Source organism: Zalophus californianus, chromosome 2, assembly GCF_009762305.2.
Source record: "Zalophus californianus isolate mZalCal1 chromosome 2, mZalCal1.pri.v2, whole genome shotgun sequence".
In the NCBI taxonomy this organism is placed as follows: domain Eukaryota; kingdom Metazoa; phylum Chordata; class Mammalia; order Carnivora; family Otariidae; genus Zalophus; species Zalophus californianus.
Window position 1 is genome coordinate 117504857 of NC_045596.1, and position 26975 is coordinate 117531831.

At 44.4% G+C, this 26975-nt stretch overlaps 1 protein-coding gene and 2 long non-coding RNA genes across 3 annotated transcripts in view; 1 reads left to right on the forward strand and 2 right to left on the reverse strand.

Annotated features, from left to right (window-relative positions):
- LOC113924841 overlaps positions 1-26975 on the forward strand; it is a 59495-nt gene that overhangs the window by 8257 nt on the left and 24263 nt on the right. The window lies entirely within an intron of this gene.
- On the reverse strand, positions 6398-16523 carry LOC113924842. The gene is made up of 3 exons (XR_003520827.1): positions 16253-16523; positions 9902-10059; positions 6398-7267 (listed from the first exon to the last, which is right to left on the reverse strand). It is a non-coding gene; the product is annotated as an uncharacterized LOC113924842 (long non-coding RNA).
- RNF150 (ring finger protein 150) overlaps positions 21874-26975 on the reverse strand; it is a 290525-nt gene continuing 285423 nt past the window's right edge. The window contains exon 8 of the mRNA XM_027599127.1: positions 21874-22083. The gene's annotated coding sequence lies outside the window, so the exon portion shown is untranslated. The remainder of the gene's footprint in view (positions 22084-26975) is intronic.

The following is a 26975-nucleotide window of genomic DNA, read 5'->3' on the forward strand; positions in this document are numbered from 1 at the left end:
TGGGATCGAGCCCCGCATTGGGCTCCCTGCTCAGCGGGAAGCCTGCTTCTCCCTCTCCCACTCCCCCTGCCTGTGTTCCCTCTCTGGCTGTGTCTCTCTGTGTCAAATAATAAAAAATCTTAAAAAAAAAATACATGAGTTAATTAGACAAGCAATGCTAAACTATGTGGATAGCAAGGAAGCTAAACTAATGGGAATTGATGGCTAAAAGAACAAAAAGAGCCACAGTAGAAAATATAACCATCTCAGACTAACACTGACGACAAGATGTGCGTCCTGAGAACAGCAGGAATCCCATCCCACACCTGTGGGGGTGCACGGGCAGTAGGAACCTCGATAAAGAGCATTGCCTAGCAACCAGTCTACTGAATTACAGTCTTTAGTAAACCACAGAATATGATAATTTTCACTACCAACACTGACTTTTATTAATTCTCAGAGGCTTACTGTAATTAGCAAGTCCTGATAATAATGATGATGAAACTTCCACATTTGAGCCTTTACTCTGCGGAAAGCACTGAGCTAAATACTTTAGTGCTTTAATTTCTTAATCTTGTATGGATAGGAATTATAAATCTGAGGCATGGTGAAATTAGGTAACTTGCTCTGTTACACAGCCAAAAAGCAGTGGAAATAGGGGAGGATCCCAGGCAGCCCTTAAGAATAAAAGTCAAAGGCTATGGAATAGTTTGGACCACTCTTTGAGAATCATTGTTTTAAACATGTAGACCACTGCTTCTTCCAGGGTTGATATATATAACTATAAGCACTTTTATAACTTCTACTCAAGCCACCTTAGGATTAGATTATTGTTCCCATGTACCTATGGAGTTCCTCCGTGAAATTGTCAGCTCCTAGAGATCAGAGAACCCATCTTGTTCTTTTGTTTTCTATGGCCCTAGAGAAATGTCTAGCACATCTTAATGTCTCAAAGTATGTTAACACTCTTCCTTTAACCGTTTTATGTGGTAGAGCTGACCACTATATTTTACTTCTCTGCTGGTCTCCACATATTATTTTAGTAAATATGTATCCAACCCTAGCCTCAGTCATGGGGTAGCATGGTGATAAACTTATGTGTGATGCTCCGCTCCAGGAGTTTGCATCCAGTGGGGGAGAGAGGTGTTGAAGGAGCCATTAAAATGATACAAGAAGAGATCACATCTGACCATGCTGTAAAGGTGCTATTTCTAAAGGAAGGTCAGGGAAGGACTTAAGGGCAAGTATTTAAGGGAGGCCAGTGTTTAAGGTTGAGAGCTGAAAGCTGAGGGGTGGTAAGTCAGGTTAGAAGAGGAAGGGGGTGGTGGGGAGGACAGAGAGAGTGTCCTAGGTAGAGGGATGGTGTGTTGAAAGGTGCAGAGATAAGAAGCATGAAGCACTTGAGGGCCGAAAACAACTTCAAGTTCTTGAGCCTGTAAGACAAGAGGGGAAAAAGGCCACCAAGAGGCTGGGGGATTAGGTGTGGGCCGGCTCTGAGAGGGCCATGTTATGGATTTTTATCCCAAGGCACTGGGAAAACACTGGACAGTTTTAAACAATGTTAGTGTCTTGCTAGGATTTACATCCATAATGATTTCATTTATTGTGGCGCAGAGAATGGCTTGTAAGAAGTAAAACAGAAGGCAGGGAGACCAGTTAGAGGTTATTTTAGGGGTCCAGGTGACAGAGGATGGAGATGGCAGGGATGGAAAGAAGCTTCAGAAACAAATGCCTGGCCAACTGAGCAGATCAACCAAGTTCCTAATTAAAGTTTTAGAAAAAAACCTTCTCCAACTTAATCACTAATCTCATCTTCTGTGATCTTTGGGAGGGTAGAGTATGTGGCTTAGTATTGTTGTGATTCTTTGTTTTTTGTATTTTTTTTAAGATTTGTTTTATTTATTAATTTGAGAGAGAGAGAGATAGGAAGCACAAGCAGGGGGAGGGGCAGAGGGAGAGCGGCTCAAGCAGACATAGCACTGAGTGCGTAACTCAATGTGGGGCTTGACACGGGGCTCAATCTCACGACCCTGAGATCATGACCTGAACCAAATCAAAAGTCAGATGCTTTTTTTTTTTAAAGATTTTATTTTTTTATTTGAGAGAGAGAGAATGAGAGATAGAGAGCACGAGAGGGAAGAGGGTCAGAGGGAGAAGCAGACTCCCTGCCGAGCAGGGAGCCCGATGCGGGACTCGATCCCGTGACTCCAGGATCGTGACCTGAGCCGAAGGCAGTCGCTTAACCAACTGAGCCACCCAGGCGCCCTCAAAAGTCAGATGCTTAACCCACTGAGCCACCCAGGCACCCCAGTTTTGTTGTGATTCTAAACTCCATGCTGAAGGTCAAGAGAGTAGTGTCAGCTCCACAGTGAGGATGAATTGGGCCATGGTGGTTAAGTGGTTCACCATGGTGGGGGAGTGGGGGACAACTGAGGGGCCAGCGGCTAGACGTGGTAGTTTTCAGCCAGAGCTGTGCATCTGAACCACCCGTGGAGCCCAGGGCCCCATTCCAGATCTACTGATTCACACCTTCCAGATGTGCTTTTAATGCCCTTCAGTTAAGAACTTGGTGTCTAGGGCGGGAAGAACTGAGGGCCTGAGTAGGGTTTTTTAGAGAAGAGTGATGTGGGAATTACTAAGGAGGTATAATTTCCAGGACTTGGCAACCAGTTGGATGCGACACAAAAAGCAGAGAAAGAAGGTTTTATAGACAAAGGATTCTGTGATTGTCCTTTAGGGCCTTTATGACCTGGGATTTTGTGAGAAGTGGATAAAATCACCCATGTGGGCACAGGTTGGATTTCAGCCCCCCATCAGCCCCTTTGCTGGGGGTTTTCCCCTCCTCACATCAGTCCCATACGGCAGCACTGGTTTCCCACCTGGAAACTGGAGGCCTAGGCTGCGTGGGAGGTGGGCAGGTGAACAAAGAGGTGGGTAGGTTTGGGGGCGCCTGGGTGGCTCAGTTGGTTAAGCCACTGCCTTCGGCTCAGGTCATGATCCTGGAGTTCCAGGATCGAGTCCCGCATCGGGCTCCCTGCTGAGCAGGGAGTCTGCTTCTCCCTCTGACCCTCCCCCCTCTCGTGCTCTCTCTCTTTCATTCTCTCTCTCAAATAAATAAATAAAATCTTTAAAAAAAAAAGAGGTGGGTAGGTTTGGTTTGGATCAAGGTGTGTTTGATAGGTAGTAGGATATCCACCCATCTGCAGGTATTAGAGCAGGTAAGTGGACATGGGGTCTGCTGCTTTTTTAAGACCAAGGGTGGAGCTGAGAGCTATTAGTAGAGTGGCAAAGGCCAAAGGCAGGACATTGGCTGGTATTGCCAAAGGGATGGTTACATATAAAGCAGAGTTCCCTATTACTTACATGTAAGTGGTGGCAGTAAAATTAAATTCAGTGGGAATGAACAACCACTTAGATACTAACCAATACTAGCACAGAATTCTCTCCCTAAAACTAAAAGGTTGTTTTCCTGAAACTTGTCTTACACAATAGCAAGAAATGCTATGTTTGGGTCATTTAATTAATGCCTTAGGGAGAAAATTGGACAGAGTAGCCAACCTTGTAGGAACTTACAAGTTTACACATGTTGTAAACTCAAACAATGGAGTGCATAATAACTAAATAGACCATCAGTGACATTACCCAGGGCCCAAGTTAAAGGGCACTGGACAATTCCTTGCCATGTACTGACTGCTGCTTGCGAGATGCTTTTCAGGATTTCTCCCCCATTTACCTGAAATGGTTAGAAGTTCACTTTGCATCATTGCAGGTTATGTTTATTTGCATTTTAAGATACGTTTATTTTTTTTCTGTATCTGGTTTCCTGCTCAAGTGTCCAGCCCTTTCCGATTTGGAGTTGTTCTCTCCTCCTTCCTAGAATAACTCAGATGTTTGTGAAGGAACATTTGCATAACTGAGTAGGTTATTTCTCAAAGCAGAGCTTTGCAGCCTGGCTCTGTCAGTTCCTCTTAGAGGTTTCAGTTCTCCAAGCCGAGCACAGCTTGTAATAAAAATCAACACTCACTGGACGTCTCTGCACACTTGGTGTGGGGCTCGGCGTTTTACCCTAACAGTAATGCTGTGAAGGGAGTATTATTATCACCATTCAGAAATGGGGAAACTAACCCATAGCCTAAAAATTTTGGTCAAGGTAATCTCACCAGTCGGTGGTAGACAGAGATTTGAATTCAGGTTCAGCTGACTCTAAAGCCATAAACAGTTTTTTAAAATTATGATTGTGGGCATATAATATCCATATAATATAATATGTTATACATAACATAAATTTACCATATTAAGCATTTTTAAGTATACGGTTTAGTGGTATTGGGGACATACACACTCTTGTGGGACCATCCTCCCCCCATCCACCTCCAGAACCTTTTCATCTTCCCAAACTAAAACTCTGTACCCACCAGACAGTAACTCCCAACCCCCCTCCCCCCACCCCCAGAAACCACCATTCTACTTTCTGTCTCCCTGAATTTGGTGATTCTAGTTACCTAACATAAGTAGAGCCATACATTATTTGTCCTTTTGTACCTGGCTTATTTCACTCAGCATCATGTTTGCAAACTTTACCTAGGTCGTGGCCTGCATCAGGATTTCCTTCCTTTTAATGGTTGAATAATATTCCACCGTGTGTATTATACCGCGTTTGCTGATGGGCATTTGGGTTGTTTGTACCGTCTGGTTATTGTAAATAATGTTGCTGTGAACCCTGTCCCTGCTTTCAACTTAAGGTCCTTAATCTTAAGTGTTGCTCCACGTAGCAGCAAGATCGCGGCTGAGAGACCAGGGTTGAGGAGCATGCAGTTTCCTTTATATAATTCAGAACAACACATCTCCGACATGGCAGAGAGGAAAGGAAAGAGTACAGGAGCTTTGTTACCCTCCCAACAACTTCCCAGCGGAACAGGGACCACTATTGTCCACCTGATGGTACCTGGAATCAGTCATGAAACACAAGTCACAGCTCCTCTTTTCACAGTAAAAAAAACCAAAACAAACCACCCCCACATTCTCACCATGGAATGGAAAAATGCCTTCTTCTTCTTCTTCTTCTTCTTCTTCTTCTTCTTTTTTTTTTTTTAAAGAAAAACCCTGCTCTTTGGTGTAATTTATATGATTGTGCATTTCAACCCCACCCCCACCTGCCTGGTTCTCTCCCTGTCTATCTGTGGGCACTCTGGCTCATGCTGATATTTGCATAGATCTGTTTCACCTGGGAAGACACATTTCTCACTCTCCTTTGGTCATTTTCTATCTTGACAGAGCAGGAATGGCTTATTTCTTGGTAATTATTTAGAAAAATGTGAAAAAGAAACTTTCTCTCCTGATTCTCCTTGGTAATCTCTCAGTGCCAAACCTCTTGAGCATCCCCTGTCTGTTCTCTCTCCCAAGTCCCCCACATCCCCTTCTTGATGCCGCTGGTTCAGGAGGGTCCCCGGAAGAAGCTGAACAGGAATCACCGGTGTGTCAGGGATTGGTGAGCCCCCAGGGTTCCAGGGGAAAGACTCACCTGCACTTTGCTCCTGCCGCAGCTCCCGAAGCTGCCCTTCGGCTCCCTCCGGCACTGCTGCCTGCCCCACCTCACTGCTCTCTGCCCAGCACTCAGCTCCACTCTGATGCTCTGTCATAGGAATGACGAAAGTCCACAGGGATGTGCACCTAAATTCTTATGCTTGGGGGAAAGGGATACAGAGCTAAATCGGAGCCCTAGATGTTTCTAGCTCCTGTCTGCCTGCAAGGAGGTAGCTGTCCCCTATTCAGAAGGACAGGGCCAAGAAAAGCGGTGTCCAAAATCACAAACTGAACTGAGGGAGAACCAGGGAGTGAAGTTGGTAGACTAGCAAAAAAGAACATGAGGCAAATTTTAGATCGGGGGTCAGAGTTCGAAACCAGGAGATGGAAGAATCCTGTAGGGAAGGTTACATGATAAAGGGAACTTGAGCTGTGGTCCTTCCTTTTGAGGCCCAAGCTGTGGCCTAAGGGTCAGGCACAGAGTCCATAATATTCCTCCTAGAGTTCTGAAGGGCAGGTGGGAGGAACTACAGTGATATACCTGAAGGTCTCCCCTGTGGTAGTGGCAATCTGCCCTTTAAGGCTAAACTGGCATGAAGAGAAAAACCATCTCAGAAGGGTGGGTATTTTTTATTCAGTCACTTTTTTTTTTTTTTTAAGAGAGTTCAAGCAGGGTGAGAGGGGCAGAAGGAAGGAGAGAGAGAGAATCTTAAGCAGACTCCATGCTGAGTGCAGATCCTGATGTGGGGCTCGATCTCACAACCCTGAGATCATGACCTGAGCCGAGATCATGACCTGAGCCGAAATCAAGAGTCAGGTGCTTAACTAACTTAGCCACCCAGGCTCCCAGCTTTTTTTTTTTTACGTTTATTTAAGTAATCTTTACACCCAACGTGGGGCTCAAACTCATGACCCTGAGACCAAGAATCACATGCTCTTCGACTGAGCCAGCCAGGCACCCCTGGTCACTTTCTGTTCTTAAGGAGAATTTCTACCATAGTCCAGCTTCATGTATTTATGCAGTAGGAAATCCACTTTTTGGTATTAGGATCAATGTTCCCTCTGAATTTTTTAGGCTGCAGGTGGAATACCTTGTTAGGGGATTCACAGAATAGGAAATTGGAATTCATGGGAATAGATATTAATTTTGAAGTTGAGTACAGTTTAAAGTGGGCTTCCCCAAGGCTTTGGCTCCCTGGCAGTTAGGTACTTAAAAGTTCTTGCCATCAACCCGCCTCCTCCCTCCCCAACCAAGCAAAGTTTCTCTGGTTCTTCTCCACACAGTCAAGCCCAACTCGTTGTTCCAGACACAGCTCGGTGCCAACTCTTCCAAGAAAGCAACCTGGGCTGCTGCAGCCCCAGGGACTTCTCCCCTCCTTCCACCACACTGCCGCATGACCTGTGGTCTCTCCCGCACGAACGCATTTTCGTGACTGAGACCTGGGAGACAGCATGCCTTCAGAGGGATCCTTTTGCTTTCTGTATTCTGGAAGGTTAAGTGTTGTCCCTTGAGAAGAAGGTTCACTTGAGGGAAGCAGGTTCCTTGTATTGTGCTCTCCATAGGTAGGTCCAACCCAGTGCTGGGGCCCACACTGGTTCTCAGAAATGACGTGCTGACTCGAGCATCAGGAAATCAGGGACAAAGGGCCTTTCTTGTCACAGTTCAGCACCATGGTTTTGCAGAACCATTCAAAGGAAGGACAGCATGCTGGCTCAGCAGACCTTGTTTTCCTCGCTTTCAGTTAGTTCCTTCAGTGGTGATTTCCTAAACATCATAACCAGAGAGGGACACTGGGAATGGTGAAGTGTGGGTATATTAGGTTTTTACAGAAAAACAGAGCCAACAGAAAGAACAACAGTGAGAGGCGGGGGGTCAATTTTAAAGAATAGGTTCAGGCGATTGCGGGGGCTTGGGTAGGCTGGCAGAAGCATAGCAGTCTCAGTCCAAAGGCAGTCTGCTAGCAGAATTCCTTCTTACTTGGGGGACGTCAGTCTTTGTCCTATTAAGGCTTTCAACTGATCTGATGAGGCCCACCCACATAATACAGGGTAATCTACTTTACTCAAAGTCTACGAATTTAAATTTTTTTAAAAAGATTTTATTTATTTATTTGACAGAGAGAGAGAGAGAGACAGTGAGAGAGGGAACACAAGGGGGGAAGTGGGAGAGGGAGAAGCAGGCTTCCCGCCGAGCAGGGAGCCCGATGTGGGGCTCAATGTGGGGCTCGATCCCAGGACCCTGGGATCATGACCTGAGCTGAAGGCAGACGCTTAACGACTGAGCCACCCAGGCACCCCTACGAATTTAAATTTTAACCTCATCCAAAAAAACACCCTCACAGAAACATCCAGCATGTTTAACCAAATAGGGGACTTGCCCTGCCTGCTGGATTGACTAGCAACTAGAGGCTTTATTTCCTAGTGAGACTAGAAAACAAACAATTTGCTAAATGGGAAAAGGTCAAAAGGGAGAAGCGCCATGCAGATCCAGGCTGCCGATCTGCACAGGAAAGGGAACAGATGGGAAAACCTCCCGGTGGCAACTTAAGGCACCTCTCTCTGGGAGGCCAGAGGCAGCTGTTGAGGGCTCCTGAGAGACCCCAGTGCGCCCCCAGACCCAGCTGGGGGTATCCTCTGTGGACCTGCTGCTGCCCCCTGGCCCCCTCCCGGGCCCTCCTTCGCTCTGGGCCTCCAGCCTGAGCCGCAGGCCTGAACACAGAGAGTGCCCCGCACTCTGGAGAGCCCCAGCTGTCTTCTGGGCGAGCAGATCTTCTCTCTTTCTCCTCCGGGGAACACTTGTACGCTTCTTCACGGTGCTGCGCCACCGCCACCTCCAGCATGAGGTTTGTGCTGACGCTTCCGCCTCCATGAATTTCTCCTCCTCTGTGACGCTGCTCTGTGCTTGCTCTGAGCAGCAGTGCCTGGCGTCCCCAGGGGCGCTCGATGATCTGTATGACTGTCGTAACCAAATACCACACACTGGGGGGCTTACACAGCACATACAAGCTTTCTCACAATTCTGAGGGCTAGAAGCCCAAGATCAAGGTGTCATCAGGGGTGGTTTCTTCTGCGGCTTCTCTCCTTGGCTTATGATCATCTTCTCCCTGTGTCTTCGCATCGTCTTCCCTCTGTACATGTCTATGTGTAAATTCCCTCTTCTTCTTTTTTTCAATAGTTTTGAAAAATATTTGATTTATTTGAGAGAGAGAGCACAAGTGGGGGTGAGGGCAGAAGGAGAGGGAGAAGCAGGCTTCCCGCTGAGCAGGGAGCCGGGTGCAGGGCTCGATCCCAGGATCCCGGGATCATGGTCTGAGCCAAAGGCAGACGCTAAACCGACTGAGCCACCCAGGTGTCCTAAATTTCCTCTTCTTATAAGGACATTAGTCATATTGGATTAGGGTCCACCCTTAGGGTCTCCTCTTAATTTAATCATCTCTTTGATCACACATCTCCCAAGTCGCCTACCTCCCAAGCAAGGTCTCACATTTGAAGGACCGGAGATTAGGACTTCAACATATGAATTTGAGGGGGCACACGATTCAGCACATAATAGTGTCTTTGGGCGAGCTGCTCAAGAGCTCAGTTTTTTCACTTGCCCAGTGGGGATCATAGGAATGGCTGTCCCACAGTGCTTTCGTAAAGCTGAAATGAGTTGATGTGAGTAAAGGAATTAGCATAGAGCCTGACAAATAATCATTATTCAATACATGACAGTTGCTTTAATAATACTACTTACCAATTATTGCTATTTATTACATGTCTTATTTAATAATTTAAAAATATTTTTTAGGGTGCCTGGCTGGCTCAGTCAGGGGAGCATGCAGCTCTTGATCTCAGGGTTGTGAATTCGAGCCCCACATTGGGTGTAGAGATTACTTAAAAATAAAATCTTTAAACAATGTACATTTTTAAGAGTTTAACACTTAGAATTGTTCTTATTATAATAAGAATTAATAATGACAACACCAAGTTAAAGTTGTGGGCTTTGAAGTTATGCAGACGTGGATTCCCGGCTCTAGCAGCTGCTTGATCAGTGGCAAGTTATGCAATCTGCTTGTCTGTGTCTTGTTTTTTGTTTTGTTTTTTTTTTAAAGTAGGCACCAGACCTAGCATGGAGCCCAACGCGGGGCTCCATCTCACGACCCTGAGATCAAGACCTGAGCTGAAATCAAGAGCTGGACACTTAACCAACTGAGCCAACCAGGCGCCCCCGTGTCTCAGTGTTTTGATCTGTAAAGTGGAGATATGAAACCACTACGTCACAGAACTATGTAAAGACTTACTGAGCTGATGTATAGGAAACACATATTAACCATCCAATAAATGGTAGCTCCATCAGTTAGGTTAAAAACTACCCCAGATGCTGAAAACACAGTGCGGAAAGAAGAGAGAGCCTTACTTCTCCTTCAGGTAACAGTGAGCCAGCCAGACTGAGAAGGAAGGCAGCGCTCTGCAGTGCAAGGTCGGCAGCATGCTACGTCCCTTCCCTGTTGTTCTCTGCTGTCCCAGGGTGTCATCCTCATCTGCACAGTCAAAGTGGGGTTTGCTGCAGGGTCCCTGTTACAGCCAGTGGGTGGGAGAAAGAGAAAATCTAGGATAAATGACCTTCCTTTAAGCAAGTGACACACATAGAACTTTTCTCATCTGTGCTGAGAACTTGATCACATGGCCATCGCTAACTCTCAGGGAAGCTGAGAGATACAGTCTCTAGCTTGGCAGCCTGTGCTGAGCCAGAATTAGTCTGTTATCGTGGAAGGAGGAAAGAATGGGTTTGGTTGGAGGAGGGGGGCGTCGCGATAAAAGGAGTCTGTAGCAGTAGCTTCTGTATTATTCCTGTGTGGCTTAAAAACAACACTAGCGTGCCTTCATTATCTTCCCCCTGTAATTACTCTAGATGGTCCTTGAATGCAGGGATGTCGCCTACCACTTCAGTTCCTGTCATTACATCTCAAGAGCCAAGCCATAGACCCAACTGTGCTAGTCGTTTGCACAAAGACTTGGATTTGGTTATATGCGTCAAGCAACACAGTACTACTGGTTAGACCTCAAAATCAAGTATCCCTTAATTTTTGAAAATGATATCTTCACATTATGTTGTCTAGAAAGTAAATAACATTTTTCTAGTTTATTTCCATTACAAACTCTTAGAGGTATTTCTGAAAGAAGAAACCAGTCTGATTAGCAAAGAAAAAGAAGGGCCCATGCAGTGCTTTGGAAAACAATGTGATGTGAAAACAATGAATTCCTTGATTGAGAACAAGTAAGATTTTAAAAACTGATATTTGATATAAAATGTTTTTAAAATAGTTCAGCAGTCACATGTACCAAGTAGCCTCACCTGTCCCTTGCATGGTGTTGGTATTTCCCCTTACGTTTATGTGTCATTGTTTCCGCCTATGTCTCTGACCACAGTTTGTCAGTTTCTTTCTTTTTTTTTTTTTTAAGATTTTGCTTATTTATTTGACAGAGAGACACACAGTGAGAGAACACAAGCGGGGGGAGTGGGAGAGGGAGAAGCGGGCTTCCCGCTGAGCAGGGAGCCCCATGCGGGGCTCAATCCCAGGACCCTTGGATCATGACCTGAGCCGAAGGCAGATGCCTAACGACTGAGCCACCCAGGCGCCACCAGTTTGTCAGTTTCTTGAGCTGTTATTTTTCTGTACGCCCCCACCAACACGTTTCTGTAGTCACCAAGATTTTGCCATTCATCCTCTCCTTTTCTTTTTCTTTTTTTTTTTAAGATTTCATTTATTTATTTGACAGAGAGAGACACAGCGAGAGAGGGGACACAAGCAGGGGGAGAGGGAGAGGGAGAGGGAGAAGCAGGCTTCCCGCCGAGCAGGACCCTTGAGCCGAAGGCAGACGCTTAATGACTGAGCCACCCAGGCGCCACTCTCTTTTCTTTTCTTTCTTTTTTTTTTTTTTTTTAAGATTTTACTTATTTACTTGAAAGAGAGCAAAAGTGAGAGAGAGAGCACAGAGGGAGAAGAGGAAGCAGACTCCCTGCGGAGCAGGGAGCCCGATGCGGTACTCGATCCCAGGACCCTGAGATCATAACCTGAGCCGAAGGCAGATGCTTAACCGACTGAGCCACCCCGGCGCCCATCCTCTCCTTTTCTTACTCTACTCTTTTCAGGTGGTCCTATTCATTCTAATACATCTTTTATATGCAGACTCATGTTTTGTATTGAATTCCAACTTGAAATTTCCAAGGGCCTGACGCCGGCCCCTGAATGTCCCATAGCTAGCCCCAGCACCACCTGCTGAAGTTGAGCTTGTCATCTGGCCTGTCCGTCTGCTCCTTCTGTGTTATCCACCTGGAAGTAGGAACATTACCAACCCCTCTAGACGCCAAGCTAGAAAGTCTGGACTTACCCTTCCTTACTTCTACCCTTTGCCCTTCTCCTAGTCCCCTCCCTAGAATCTAACCTGACAGTGACCAGTTCTTCTGGAAGGTGGTAGAGTCAGCATTTCCCTGGGCAGCAGATGGCTTCCACAGAGGCTCGCTGCTGGTGATGAGCAGCATGAGGACATGATGATGAAGCACTTGACAAATATCTGGTGAATGACGAAGGCAGCTTCTGTTACACACTGGCAGTATCCTTTGGCTATCTGGATATGATGGCATGACTATAAGGCCAATGAGATGTTTCCCCACATGGGAGCCTGCTTCTCTCTCTCCCTCTGTCCCTCTCCCCTGCTTGTGCTCTCTCTCTCTCAAATAAATAAAATCTTAACTTTTTTTTTCTCACATCATACAAAGCATTATTCTAATGCTAAGGAGATTTGCTTGGCTTGGACACTGTGGCTTTGCAGAACTTAATATTTTTGATTGGGGAAAGGGATGGAACTGGAATTCGTTTTAGCTAAATGCATGTGAAGAACTGTTTTCAGAACATCGGTGGACTGTGACTTTTTTGGAAATGGTTTGGACTTTAGCACCAGGAGAAGAAAATTTGGAAGAAAATCCTACAAATAATGGAAATCTGACACCTATGCTGGGATTGTCCTGGTTTTGCCAGAACCCAGGCTAGCACTTCCTCTACTACTCACCGCAGCCTCGGGTAACCCAGCCTCTGCCATCAGGCTGCTGCCGGAATGGACCAGATTTGGGATGCTGGTGAGGAAGGAGTGACTAAGTATTTACAATTGTCACTCAGTGAAAGCTTTAGTGAAACTCAAAGCTTCATTAGAGTGAGCTGATTATGGAGCAATGGTGGACGCAAGACCCGGAGGTAGCTGGTCAGAAGATGTGAGCAAGAGATCAGGATAGGACTAAGGGGGTGAGAAATTGGAGACAGGACTGGCTCTCCTCGAGAGTTTCTCCTACTAATCTCCTGGACTTGTGCCTCAGTCTCGTGTGGGAGAGAGAATGAGCAGAAATGTAAAGGATGGTTTTCATACACGGGTCACTGCTTTGCACTGGGAACCAAGGGCAAGTCTCGTCTGGAATCATGGTGACAGAGGGTAGCGCAGGAAGGACAGGCCCCACTTCAGTAGAACTGTTCTGAAGCAGATCGGTGCAGGCTCAGTGTGATTTTGATGGCCAACCCCGGGCGGTAGAGGAAATGCATCCTCATTTGGCTTTGCCAGCAAAATTGTGGAAGAGAGCCAGAGCAGAAAAAAAGGAAATAACAAATGTCCCGGAGTGGTAGAAAGTATTTGCCTGGGGGAGGGGTTCTCTCCCTGGCCCAGCATAGCTTGAGTAGGGGAGCAGAAGGCCCCACCCAAGGGGGTGAAAGTGAACCAGATAAATGTGTTATATCAAATCACCCAAAAGCTCCCAAAAGTCTCCCAAATACCCATCAACTCATGCCAAATCCCAAGTCGTGACATCACTAAAGAGACCGCTTGCTGTTTTTTTTTCCAATTTAATTCGGAGGCTTGGAGATTTCATTTGACACAATCCTCTTAGATATCAACAAAGCTTCTGCATGCCACTGTAAATTTGCTCTTCCACAAAAAGTCTGCAAAGATGCATCTTGTTTTTCTAGTGGATTTCTTCCAAAGAAAGGTATTAAAAGACGAACTTCAGATTTTCAGGATTCCACTGTGTGTGTGTGAAGGACGTCTTCACACCTTGAAAGCAGCTAGGTGTATTTTGTGTACGTATCTGCTATCATCTGGGCTTCTCAGGGATCACTTGTCAGGAATTTCTAATTATCCTTTCTTGCTGTTACTAATAATTGCACATTTTTGCAATGCTCTTAAGCTCGCAGAGCACATTGCCCTAACACCTGAATGCATTTTCTTTTCATAAGAAGATATGGACCACATTTTGTGGATGAGGAAACTAAGACTTGAATATCTTCCTCAAGGACTAGCTGCTAACGGGACAGATGCTGTCTGTCTGCAGGTTTCCTGGTGTTAAACCTTTATTCTCTTATCTGTGCAGAGGGACATTGTACTACTAGTAAATGTTATTCACAAATCATTTCTCAAATGTAATTTTATCCAGACCTGATCAACCAAGTTGTTAAGCTGGAAAAAAAATAAGAATTCCCTCCCTCGGATATAACTGAGAAAACAGATCAAAATATACCCAGCAGGAAGAAAGAACATGCTAAGAAAACTGAGGCTGTACTTTTGGTGTCTGTTTCTCAGATGGAAGTGGTACTGTTGTGTGGTACTTACTGCTCTTAGGGCACTGGTGTCCCATAGAGAGGACACGGCACGGGGCTGGCTCTCTCCTTCCATGAACTAGCTGTCTTCTGTTGTGTCTGTCCTCATCTGCAAGCTGGGGATGGCGCAAGGAAGTCCATCCTCCCTGCTGCTAACACAGCACGCCTGCAGCTGTTAAACCTATACGCTGTCACCCTGTAAAACACCACAAGGCCAAGTGTGTGTGGCCCACTCCTCCCCCTGGGTCACCCCCAAAACTCTGCCTTGTCTGATTCCTCTTCCCTTTCAACACCAATTGTGGTGTTTACTTTAATGAGATAGCCCTCCTCTGAAAATGTTAGCGGTAGCCCCATGGGTTCATCTTCCCCATTGAGGCAAGAACATGTTGCATGTTCCTCCTAGAATATATTGTCTTTCAAAAACCCACTTGACTTCCATGTTGTTAAGGTGAGAGCTCCTATGATTGGTGTGGATGAAAGTGTTGGAAACTGTGGCGCCTTGTCACTGATCACTTCTGGACTCTGGCAAGCTAACTTCTCCCTGGCTATTTTTGGGGCCATGACTCACCGTCAGTTCAGTAATAGAGAACTCCTTAAGGGCCAATAGCAAGGCACAGAGTGGAGCAGGACAATCTCCTCCCGGTTGGGTGGTAACCAAAAATAATTCGAGCCATTGCTAAGCAAGGCCAGGTGCACTCTTGCTGTCTAGATTTCAGTATCAACTGTGCTCTTTCCGTGTCTAACATCTAAAAGCAGGGGCAATGTATGAAAAATGCACATTTGTTTACTAGTTAGAGCGCCTTTTGTTTTTCTGACTGTGGTTGGCTCGGTTCCTCTAATTCGGTTCCGGTTTGTGTGCGCATGCCTCACAGTGAGCTGGAGGTTGGACCGTGCAGGGGTCTCCCCGGTGGGTTTGGCCTCATGGGTGGCCTCCCCCCGGGGCTTGGCTTCACACTGGAGCTGCTGCCCACTTATTTAAGAGGGGCTGATCCCTTCCCATGAAGCTGGAGCTATAGAGAGCCACATTCAGATGCAGGAATCAGGGGTCTTCTAATCACTTTCCTTACATTAGTAACGTCTTTACATTCCTATCTGAAATATATGTGACAAAACCCTTTCAAGCTGCAAAATCTTTTGGATCTCCATAAGAATCCTGTTACCAGCAAGGAGGATTATCCAGAGTTCACAAATAGAAGAACTAAGGACCCTAGACGTAAATAATAAGATCAGTAAGAATAAAGGTGATTTCTTGCTACCATTTATTGAGCACCTACTCTGTGCCAGGCATGGGAGTAGCTGTTCTACTCACATTGTCACTCATTTGGTATCAACCCTGCTAGGTACATCCTGAGCCCCGTTTCACAAAGAATCTGGTGCTCTGGTGCTCAGTTAGGTTGTTACTTGCCTCAGGCTACATAGAAAGCACCACAAAGCTGGCTGTAAAGCTAGGATCCTCTGGTCGTAAAGCTAGGATCCTCTGGTCCCAAATCCCAGGGTCTCTCCACCATGTCATACTTAAATGATTTGCTCAAGGAACTGAAGTATTCCCACTGTAAATGTAATTTGCTTTCCATTGCATCGAGATATGCCTATTTTTTTAAAAAAAGATTTTATTTATTCATTTGAGATAGAGACAGAGAGAGAGCACAAGCAGGGGGAGAGGGAGAAGCAGGCTCCCCGCTGAGCCGAGAGCTGGACGCGGGACTCGATCATGACCTGAGCCGAAGGCAGACACTTAACCATCTGAGCCACCTGGGTGCCCCGAGATATGTCCATTTTAAAATTCACCCTTGATCGGTATTCCTTTCCATATTCCCTTTCTCACACTCCTGGATTCCCTTACCTAAGAGTGTCTGATAAAAAAACCCACCAAGTCCTAAGACGGCTCGCTAGCACCTCAGGTTATAGTCCATTCTCTCAAGTCATGACATTCTCAAAATGAAAGTGAGTTTAATTACCTTTTTTAGAAAAAGGAAATACTTATCAGAAACAAGGAAATGACATGATGAAATATTATTATCCCAGGCAGGGGTTTTGGAACAGATGCACTACCATTACTATTAGCGAGGGCTCTTTCGTTGTAATGACAGCAAATCAACTCAAAATGTTTGTAGCAAAACGACACTTACTAGTTCAGGTTCCTGAAAGGTCTTGGGTAGATCCTAAGGAACAACTACATGCAGGGCTCTGTCTTTTTCCACTTCTCACCTCTGTTTTCCTCTGTTATCTTCCTTCTCAGTCAGGCTCTCTCTGAGGGCTCGTGTATTATTTTGCTCGGGCTGCCATAACAAAGTGCCACAGACTCATTTCAAACAGCAGACACTTATTTTCTCACAATTCTGGAGGCTAGAAGTCCAAGATCAGGGTTAGTTCCTTCTGGGGACTAGGAGGGAAGGACCTGTTCCAGACTTCTGCTCTGTGCAAGGGCAGTCCGTTGAGGGAACAGCATGAAGAAAGTCATTGAGTCATGGAAAAGTGTGGTATATTTGAGAAACAACCCACAGTCCAGTGCAGTTGGGGCACAGCGTACGTTGAGAAATTTCTTTCTCCCGATTTTGTCGTAGCCTGAGAGGACAACTCCAGTCTTGTTTCTGCTGGATTTGGATCCATAGTTCGTTGGATTATTATCTACAGTTCTTCTTTTGTTTGTTTTATGTAGTTCTTGGTCCTCATATACCATATGAAAGTGGCTTTCACGGGCCCGAGACTTCTCCAGTTCTAGGGAGAAGCAGAGAGTTTAAAAAGAGGAACAGAGAAAAATGAGGAGCTTGTGTGTGGGTCTAATTCCTTCTGAAAGGAGAAAGCAAGTCTAAGTTTGGATGTCTTAGGGTTACCTTGAAATTTTGCTGTGCAAAATTAATTAATGCAATTGTTTTAGCCAAGTCTAAAGGTGATCAGTATCTTCAACTTCCTCTGAAATAAATCTACATTGTTGACTATTTTAACTTTGATCATTCCCCTCCCAATTTACATGACTTTATTGTCATTTTATAGTCAATTTAGTGAGGTCTGTAGGTAGTAAACTCTCTCAGTATTCATTCATTCATTCATTCACTTATTTAGAAAGCATCTTTATTTAGCCTACAGACTAAGGACCAGGAGAAGATGCTCAAATACAGGTTGTCTCCCAGCTTGCTTAGTCTCTGATATTTTTCATCCGGTCTCTCAATACTTCCTTATTCTCTTTTACTAACTGTTTACCTGAGACTATTCTAAGTGCCTATATTCTCCTGTGCCAAACCTGCTTTTGATGTAACACTTAATTTAAGACTGTCTTGCAAATTTCTCAGAGAATTGTACCTTTCCTTAAGGAATGCACTCAAGAGATTGTGTATACAGGGTTGTAAAAGTTGATTTGTAAATGGTGAGGCCAAGTGAAAAATTAGTTCATATAAGCCATAATCTAGACTTCACTACTGGCCTATCATTTTCAAAAATAAACTTTTTATCTGGGAATAGTTTTAGATTACATACAAATTGCAAAGATGATACGGTAAGTTCTTGTATGCTCCCACCAGATTCAGTTTCCTCTAATGTTAGCATCCTGCATTACCCAGATCCATTTATCAGAACTGAGAAACCTACATTGGTATGTTGCTATGAACTAAACTTCACACTTTATTCAGATTTCCTTAGCTTTTCCACTAATGCCCTTTTTCTGTTCTAGTCTCCCACTGAGGATATCATATTATGTTCAATCATCATGTCTCCTTAGTCTCCTCTGGTTTGTGACAGTTTCTCAAAGACTGATTGTGACCGGGGTACCTGGGTGGCTCAGTTGGTTAAGCGTCTGACTCTGATTTCAGCTGGGTTCATGATCTCAGGGTTGTGGGATTCAGCCCCATGAGCAGCTCTGTGCTCAGGAGGGAGCCTGCTGGAGATTCCTTCTCTCCCTCTCTCTCTGCCCCTCATCCTGCTCTCTCTCAAATATATAAATAAATATATCTTAAAAAACAAAACAAAACAAAAAGGGGCTGATTGTGATCATTCTTGAAGAGTACCAGTCCGGCATTTTGTAGAATGTTCCTCAATTTGTCAGACAAATTTGTAACAAATGATTAGAATGGGTTTATAGGTTTGGGGGAAGACCACCACAGAGGTGAATTACCTTTCTTACTATATCATATCAGGAGGTATGTTGGTTTATCATTTTAGAGAATCTATTTATTCTCTTAAAACCTTTAGCTTTTACTTGTCTTCACCCAATATATCATATGTAAATCTTTCCTTCTGATTTGGCTCTGTACAATCTAACTACAAAAATTCTCTAATTTCCCCCACACTTCTCGACAATTTTTTTCTTTAATCCTGCTCTTCCCTCAAGCTACATATGTCCCTTTTCATCCTTCCCTCTCTTCCCCTCTCTCTCTCTGCCACATCTTTATCCGCCTTCAGAACATCAGTTCACTCCCTAATTTATTTGTCACTTTGGACTGAGCCCCTTCCTGGCTTCTGATTTATTCTCCAATGATCTATAATGACCATCAGATCTCATGAAGGAGTAAGAGAAATCAGGAAATGAGGCTGAGAAAGATTAGAAAAGAGAGTGTGACATCATGGCAAAAGCATAGCATATAGGCCAAGAGAGTTGAGTCGGAAAGGCAGCTTTTTCGTTTGCCACTTTGTTCTTTATATGCACCCCACTCCCTGTCCAGGAGGAATCATCATCATCTTCTTCTTCTTTTTTTTTTTTAAAGACATATTTATTCAGCGTCATGATCAGACTATTACATTTAGCAATCAACAGCATGGGTGGGGAAAAAAAAATCTACATTAAAACCCTTTGTTGGAATGCTTTACACTTTCCACAGAACAGAAACTAAAATAACCTGTTTTGTTTTTTTTTAAGATTTTTATTTATTTAGTGAGAGAGAGAGAGAGAGAGAATGGTAGAGAGCATGAGAGGGAGGAAGGTCAGAGGGAGAAGCAGACTCCCTGCTGAGCAGGGAGCCCGATGCAGGACTCGATCCTGGGATTCCAGGATCATGACCTGAGCCGAAGGCAGTTGCTTAACCAACTGAGCCACCCAGGCACCCTAAAATAACCTCTTTTACAACTAGTCACAAATACAGTCCTCGAGTTTTTTGCCCATACACATGAGTATTGTCTAAAACATGTCTTCTTTGCAGCAGCTAGGCCCTGCCACCACTGTGCTTGGCCGAGTTCACAAATCTGTTGTAACCTGTGGCTTCCCTGTCACTTCTCTGGCTCTCCGCTCCTGCTAAGCTTTGTTTCCTGGCAGTAATTAAAACCTTCTGCCACTGCCATAGCTCCTGCTGCTGCTGGAACCACCATAGCCACCTTGGTTCCGTGGTTTGGCAAAGTATTGGCCTCCACCACCATAGGGGCCAGAGCTTCTGCCTCTAAAATTTCCTCCTCTCATGGGTCCAAAATTTGAGGATTGATTGTTGTAATGGCCAAAATCATTACAGCTTCCGCCACCTCCAAAGCTGCTTCCATCATGACCAAGTCCGTTATAGCGATCCCCACGGCCACCATATCCACCACCACCTCGACTGCCACCAGAGCCACCTCGACCACTGAAGTTCCCTCCACGACCAAAGTTGTCATTCCCACCAAAACCACCTCCACGACCACCACCAAAGTTTCCAGAACCACTTCGACCTCTTTGGCTGGATGAAGCACTAGCCATCTCCTGCTTAGATAGGGCTTTCCTTACCTCACAGTTGTGGCCATTCACAGTATGGTATTTTTGAATGACAATCTTGTCTACAGAGTCATGGTCATCAAATGTTACAAAAGCAAAACCTCTCTTTTTGCCACTGCCTCGGTCAGTCATGATCTCGATCACTTCAATTTTCCCAGACTGTTCAAAATAATCTCTTAGATGATGTTCTTCAGTGTCTTCTTTAATGCCACCCACACAAATCTTTTTCACAGTTAAGTGGGCACCAGGTCTTTGAGAATCTTCTCTTGAGACAGCCCTCTTTGGTTCCACAACTCTTCTGTCCACCTTGTGTGGCCTTGCGTTCATGGCTGCATCCACCTCCTCCACAGTGGCATACGTGACAAACCCAAAGCCTCTGGAGCGCTTGGTGTTTTGATCTCTCATTACCACACATCCGTAAGTGTTCCCATTGCTCAAAATGGCTCCTCAGACTCTCATCAGTTGTTTCCAAGCTCAAACCTCTGATGAAGAGCTTCTGTAGCTGTTCAGGCTCTTTAGGAAACTCTGACTTAGACATGACCGCAGTGGGAGGGGAGACTTTTTTTTTTTAGATTTTATTTATTTATTTGACAGAGAGAGACACAGCGAGAGCAGGAACACAAGCAGGGGGAGTGGGAGAGGGAGAAGCAGGTCTCCTGCTGAGCAAGGAGCCTGATGCGGGACTCGATCCCAGGACCCTGGGATCATCACCTGAGCCGAAGGCAGACGCTCAACAACTGAGCCACCCAGGCGCCCCGGGAGGGGAGACTTTAACGATGCTTACTCAGTGGCGTCCACAGGCAGAAAGCCAGGTGGAACCATCATCTTCTGTAAGAGACTATACAGTTTCAAATTCCATGCCATTGCACGCGGCCCCATCCTCATTTGCCTGAGATGCTCTTCTCTCCCTCCCTGCCCATCCTTTCTGGGATCCAAGAATCTGGTAAACTTCCAACTAATCCTTCCAGAGATCTAATGTCTGGCATGACATTAGATTATAACTATAATTAACAATACTGTACTGCATACTTAAAATTTGCTAAAAGGGGATCTAGCTGAAGCATTCTCACCATACAAACAAGTGGAAACTATGTGAAGTGACAGATATGCTAATTAGCTTGATTATGGTAATCATTTCACAATGTCTACATATATCAAAATATCCCATTGTATACCTTAAAAATATACAATTTTTATTTGCCAAATATACCACAATAAGGCTAGAAAAAAAAAATCAATTTTTGAGTATTTTTTAGGCCCTCTGGAAGAGTTCATCATTCCCATCTTTGAGTTATCGAGTATTCTGTGCATACCTCTTTATGGTCTCTAATATATTGGATCGCAAGGTCTATTGATCTATTTATTGTTTATTTAATGTATTAAACTGTTCTGGGTTCTCTGAGGACACTAACTATGTCTTATATAGGTTTCCTTTGTACTGATCACAGGTGCATATTTGACACTTAAAATTTTTACTGAATGACTAGATCAGTTAATATTTAATGTTGGGTAAGTATCATCCTTAGGCTAATTGTAAAGATCAGATGAGACAGTTGTGGAAGCACCCAGTAAAGTGTAAAGAGCTATGAAAATTGATGTCATTATAATCTGCCATCACCTATTTCTTATTCCTGTGAACCCCCCTAGACCCCAAATATTTTGTTTTTATCACTCATGTGCCACTCACCATATTTTGTTTTGAGGGTAGATCATGTGTATTAGTTATCTACTGCTGCATAACAAATAATCCCCAAACTCAGTGGCTTAAAATAACAAACATTTATCCTATCACAGTTTCTTTCTTTTTTTTTTTTATTTAAGATTTCATTTATTTATTTGACAGAGAGAGAGACAGAGAGAAAGCACAAGCGGGGGAGTGGCAGGCAGTGGGAGAGGGAGAAGCAGGTTCTCCGCTGAGCGAGGAGCCTGATGTGTGGCTTGATCCCAGGATCCTGGGATCATGACCTGAGCTGAGCCAAAGGCAGATGCTTAACTGACTGAGCCACCCAGGCTCTCCCCTATCATAGTTTCTGAAAGTCAAGAAGCCAGGCACAGCTTAGCTGAGTCCTCCATGTCAGGGCTTCTCAGAGACTGCAGTCAAGGTGTTGCTGGGGCCCTGGTCTTCTCAAAGCTCAACTATAAAAAGCATCTGCTTCGAAGCTCACTCACTTGGAGGGGGGCAACCTCAAGTCTTTGCAGGCAATTGTTGGTCAGAGACATCCTTTCCTTGCCACATAGACCTCTCCGTGGGGCCATACACAACATGGCAGGTTGCTTCTCCCAAAGCAAGGGCTAGAGAGAGAGAAAGAGAGAGTGAGAGATGGTGAGCAGACTGAAGTTACAGTCTTTTTGTAATGTAATCTTGCAAGTGATACCCCATCCCTTTTGCCATATTGTATTTGTTTAGCGATGAGGCAGTCACTAGATCCCACCCACACTTAAAGGACAGGCTTACATAGGGCATGACTATCAGAAGGCAGGGATCATTAGGACCATCCTAGAGGCTGCCTACTACCACACACGACCTAACTTCCATCACTCTAGGACCTAGTCCTGGCTAACATAAAATAGGTAGTCCTGGCTAACATAAAATAGGTAGTCCTGGCTAACATAAAATAGGTAGTTCATAAGTTGATTTAAAGAGAACAAAACTGTCAGGGCGCCTGGGTGGCTCAGTCGTTAAGCGTCTGCCTTCGGCTCGGGTCATGATTCCAGGGTCCTGGGATCGAGCCCCGCATCGGGCTCCCTGCTCAGCGGGAAGCCTGCTTCTCCCTCTGCCTCTCACCCTGCCTGTGTTCCCTCTCTCGCTGTGTCTCTGTCAAATAAATAAATAAAATCTTAAAAAAAAAAGAGAGAGAGAACAAAGCTATGGACACCCCCCGAGATAAAACAGCTGCTGTCACCAGGAGAAATGTTCCCAGAACTCCTGCTGAGCACAGCAGGGGGGTGAGGGTCAGTTCAGGAAATCAGCACAACCTATTTGAAGCATTGCTCCAATGTCCTTCAGCACTGTGTCTCGAACTCTGCATAATTTATAAGTAGCAGGTAATCATTTAGTCATTCACTCAATAAAGATTAATCGAGTGATTTCTATGTGCCAGGCTCTAGAAATCCAGTGGTAAAGAAAAGGAAGTCCCTGCTCAAGCCTGCACTGTAGTGATTATTTTCCCTTTGGGCTTGACTTAGTTTTTGGGAAAAGAAGCCAGACTTGATCGCACACCGACTGCTCTGTTGTGAAGGTCCCGGGAGGAATATCTGAAAAGGTATCAACTCCTAGTGGGAGGGCTGCTACTTTCCTAACTCCCTCAGCTTCTTCAAGTCTTTGCTCACCTATTTAATAAGGCTTGTCCTGACCATCCTATTTAATGGCGCGGACAGACCCTTCCACATCCACTCCCAATTCCCCCTGACCCTCTCCTACTTTCTTTTTGTCCACATCACTTAATATCTTCCAACATCATTTACTTATTACCTTTGTTCCCTAGTGTCCCCCGCCCCTGTTTGAATCTAAGTCCCACAAGTGTGGGGATCTTTATTTTCTCTCTGCTATAGCACCAAAGCCTAGAACTGTGCTGGGCACCTAGTTGGTGCTCCATAAACATTTGCTGAAGAAATGAACGGAGTCCCTCCAGGTCAGGCTTCCTTTCTAGGCCCCACTTTGTAGTTTGGGAAATTTTTCATGAAGGAAGAGAGATGCAAAGAGAGCGAGTGATGCTCTTAGAGGCAGCTATTGACTCCACGGAAGGAAATTAAGTTTCATCTGTTCATGGGGCTAAGAGATGGGATGTGATTAGTAAGTGCCAAATTGGTGGCTGATGGATGTGTGGCCATCGCTTTCTCCTGCTCGCTCTTACGTGCTGTCCATCCCCCAGCCGTCTGGCTCAGGGAGAGTGTGCACGCAGGCTGAGCGGGTGGAGGAATGAGAGCCTGGGGCTGCCTGGGTATCTGGAATGACTTGTGTCTAAGTGGAACCGAATTGGCACCCCGACCCTTCATCCCCCAAACGCTGGGGAACTGTACTCACCAATCAGTTCAGAAAGCTTAATGCTGCCATTTTTCCAGGCCTTACAGATAATGGGAAGTGATTATGGGAAGTGAAGCTACTTTGGCTGAGCTCCCCTTTTTAGTTGAACTTCGTTCTCACTTCTGTCCTCCTCGCTGTGCTCTTCAGGCATGACGGCTTTGAATTAAGCAAAATCCTTTAGCTAATCCCTTAACATTTTTCCGATGGGTGGGGAGAAGTTTTACTTCGGTTTTGAACGAAGTTCGCATACACACACCCAGAGGGGGATGAGAAGCAGATCTCTGCTTCTCTCCTGTGGCAGCTTTAATCCACATGGAGTCCACCACAGAAGGAAGGAAGGAGTCATCTGCTCTTGTTGCCCCATCCCCTCCCTTGTCTGCCGACCCTTGAAGTCTCACTTCTGCTTCTTCCTTCTCTGGCCTATGTTGTCATTCATTTATTTCAGTTCATCTGGTTTTCCCTCAGAAGTGGTGTCAAGTCACAAGCAGACAATAAAGGAATGAAGGAAAAGGGATGTGGAGGTCCAGATTTGCTGTCAGTATGATTAACATCCCTTAGCAGGATTCTACGTATTTCTTTCCCTTCTCTAGAAATCCCCGCCCCTTTTTACCTTTTTTCTTATAGAACAGGACGTGGTCCAAAAATGAGGCAGACATGTGTCCACCCACCAGAAGAGGGTGAAAATGGAGAACGTCCCTTCCTGTCGTATAAATTTGAATGGGGAAATAAAATCTGTAACTCTGGTGGGTAGGAGTTCTCTTTAGGGGGCCAGAAGTGCTAGGAGAAGATACTAATGATGATACATAATTGTAAGTTTAAGAGTCTGTAAGATCTAGTGCACTGGAGACTCAATATTAGTTTCAATTTTTTAATTGATATTTGTTTTTATACTTTAAGGTGAAGTATGTTCATTAATATACACTGAATAATTGAATTAACATACATTGAAGAAAAACACAGAAGGAGAGAGAGTACAAAATTAAAATCATATGTATTATCCATCGCTTGAAGATAACGAATATTATTAACATTTCGTCATACTTCCCTGCAGTCTTTTTTTAAATGATTGTAACTATCATGATTACATAATTATAACTATATAGTTCCTATTATTCTGTATCCTCTTGTCTTCTCATAGCATGAAACATTTTTCCTTTTTTATTATTTTTATAAACTCCCCATGAACATTTTTCTCAAGGGCTGCAAAACAGTCCAGGAAGCACATGGGGCGTAGTTTAACCCAATCGCCAAATCTGAACTAGGAATGAGCATACTCTTTCTATAAAGGGCCAGCCAGTAAATGTTTTTGGTTTGTGAGACATGTATCTCTTCACAACTACTCAGCACTGCGAGAATAGTACAAAGGCAGCCACAAGACACTGAGTTCCAACAGAACTTTACGAAAACAAGCCATAGGCCACGTCGGGCCCACGGGCCATCATTTACGGACCCTATTCTAAGCTATTATGTCATGTTCATGCTTGTTATTTTAGGTTCTGTAATGAACGCTGTGCTTCCTCAACCAGGCTCACCTCCTTAGAAAACATCAGAAGTAAAACCGAAGTGAAGATCAAAGTCTTTGAAAAATTTTAAGGCTCTCCACATTGCCAGATTTCTTCCTCTAATGACACAGCCGTCAGCAGTGGGGGATACTGCCAATTTTGTCACATTTTTTTTCAGTATTTATTTTACTCATTTCATTCAAAGGCATGTTTAGAAGATAAATTGCTAAGTGGGGGAAAAGGAGGCTAAAAATAAAGTGTGAGGGAAAATGTAAAACTTACAGTGAATAAAGAAATCTGTCATTTTGATGGGCAAAAATATGAAATGTCATTATTGTTTTAAACTGCACTGCCTGGAGGCTGAGCAATCTTCCATGTTTGCTATTCTGTGGCATTTCCTCTTTTATGACATGTCTGCTTATGTCTTTGCTCACTTCGAATCCAATGCATTAGCTGCTCCATCTATGTTGAAGAAGTTTTAAAGGAGACCTCTAGAACTACCTAAGGACATCTCAAGAGGAATGTTTAAATACATTTTGGAATATAGTTAACAATGGCATTTTTATGTGGCCATTGCCAATGTTTTGTTTGTTTCCTTGTTCTTTTAGAACCGAGTGAACGGAATTTAGTGGCCTATCTGCCTCCGTTCACAGCAATCTGTAATCATACATCCATGTAAAGCCACTTCTTTATCTTTTTACTTTCCCTCTTCATTGCTCGTTTCCTGTGGCAGCTGTAACAAATGAGCACAAACTTAGTGGCTTAAAACAACAGGAATTGATTCTATCCTGGTTCCGGAGGCTGGAAGTCCGAAATCAATATCACTGGGTGGGAATCAAGATGCTGTCGGGCCACAATCTCTCTAGAGGCTTTATGGAGCCTTTTCCAGCCTCTGGTGGTTCTTGGCATTCCTTGGCTGTGGCCACATCACTCCAATCTTCAACATCAGCAGTTTCAAATCTCTTTCTGCTCCATCTTCATATCACCCTCTCTTTGTGTGTGTCAAATCTCCCTCCGCCTCCTTTTCTAAAGACACTTGTAATTGGACTGAGGGCCCACCCAGATCGTCCAGGTTACTCTCCCCAGCCCAAGATCCTTAATTGAATCACATTTGCAAAGCCCCTTCTTTCAACTTTCCTTGCTTAGTTCAGCAGTTCCACATATTTCATGCATTTTCTTCCCCTCTACCTTCCAAACATGTATTTCTATATTTCTATATTTCTAGCCTCAAGAAATGTGCCATGTGCTTGTTTATATCTTTTAATATTTTAATTTTTTAAACATAAATGGTATTGTGCCATAAAAACTTTTCTGTTTCTTATTTTCCTTTCAGCATTATATTATATTTTTGAAATCTCTCTGGGATGTGACTGTAGCTTTCATTCTTGTTTGGCTGCTACGTGTTTTTTTTTTTTTTTACATTTTTTCTTAGCCAAACGCACATCCCTCTACCTGTGGATGCACGGATGCTCTCTGATTCCAGTTCAGCTATACATTTTTTATACCATTACCTTGTTTGGTTTCACAAACATATGCTTGGCTTTTATAATAATATGAGCCAATGGTCACCGAGGGTTTACAACGTGCTGGGCATTGCACAAAGCACATTTTAAACCTTGTCCCATTTATCACGTCTAACAGGACTGTTAGACAGCTTT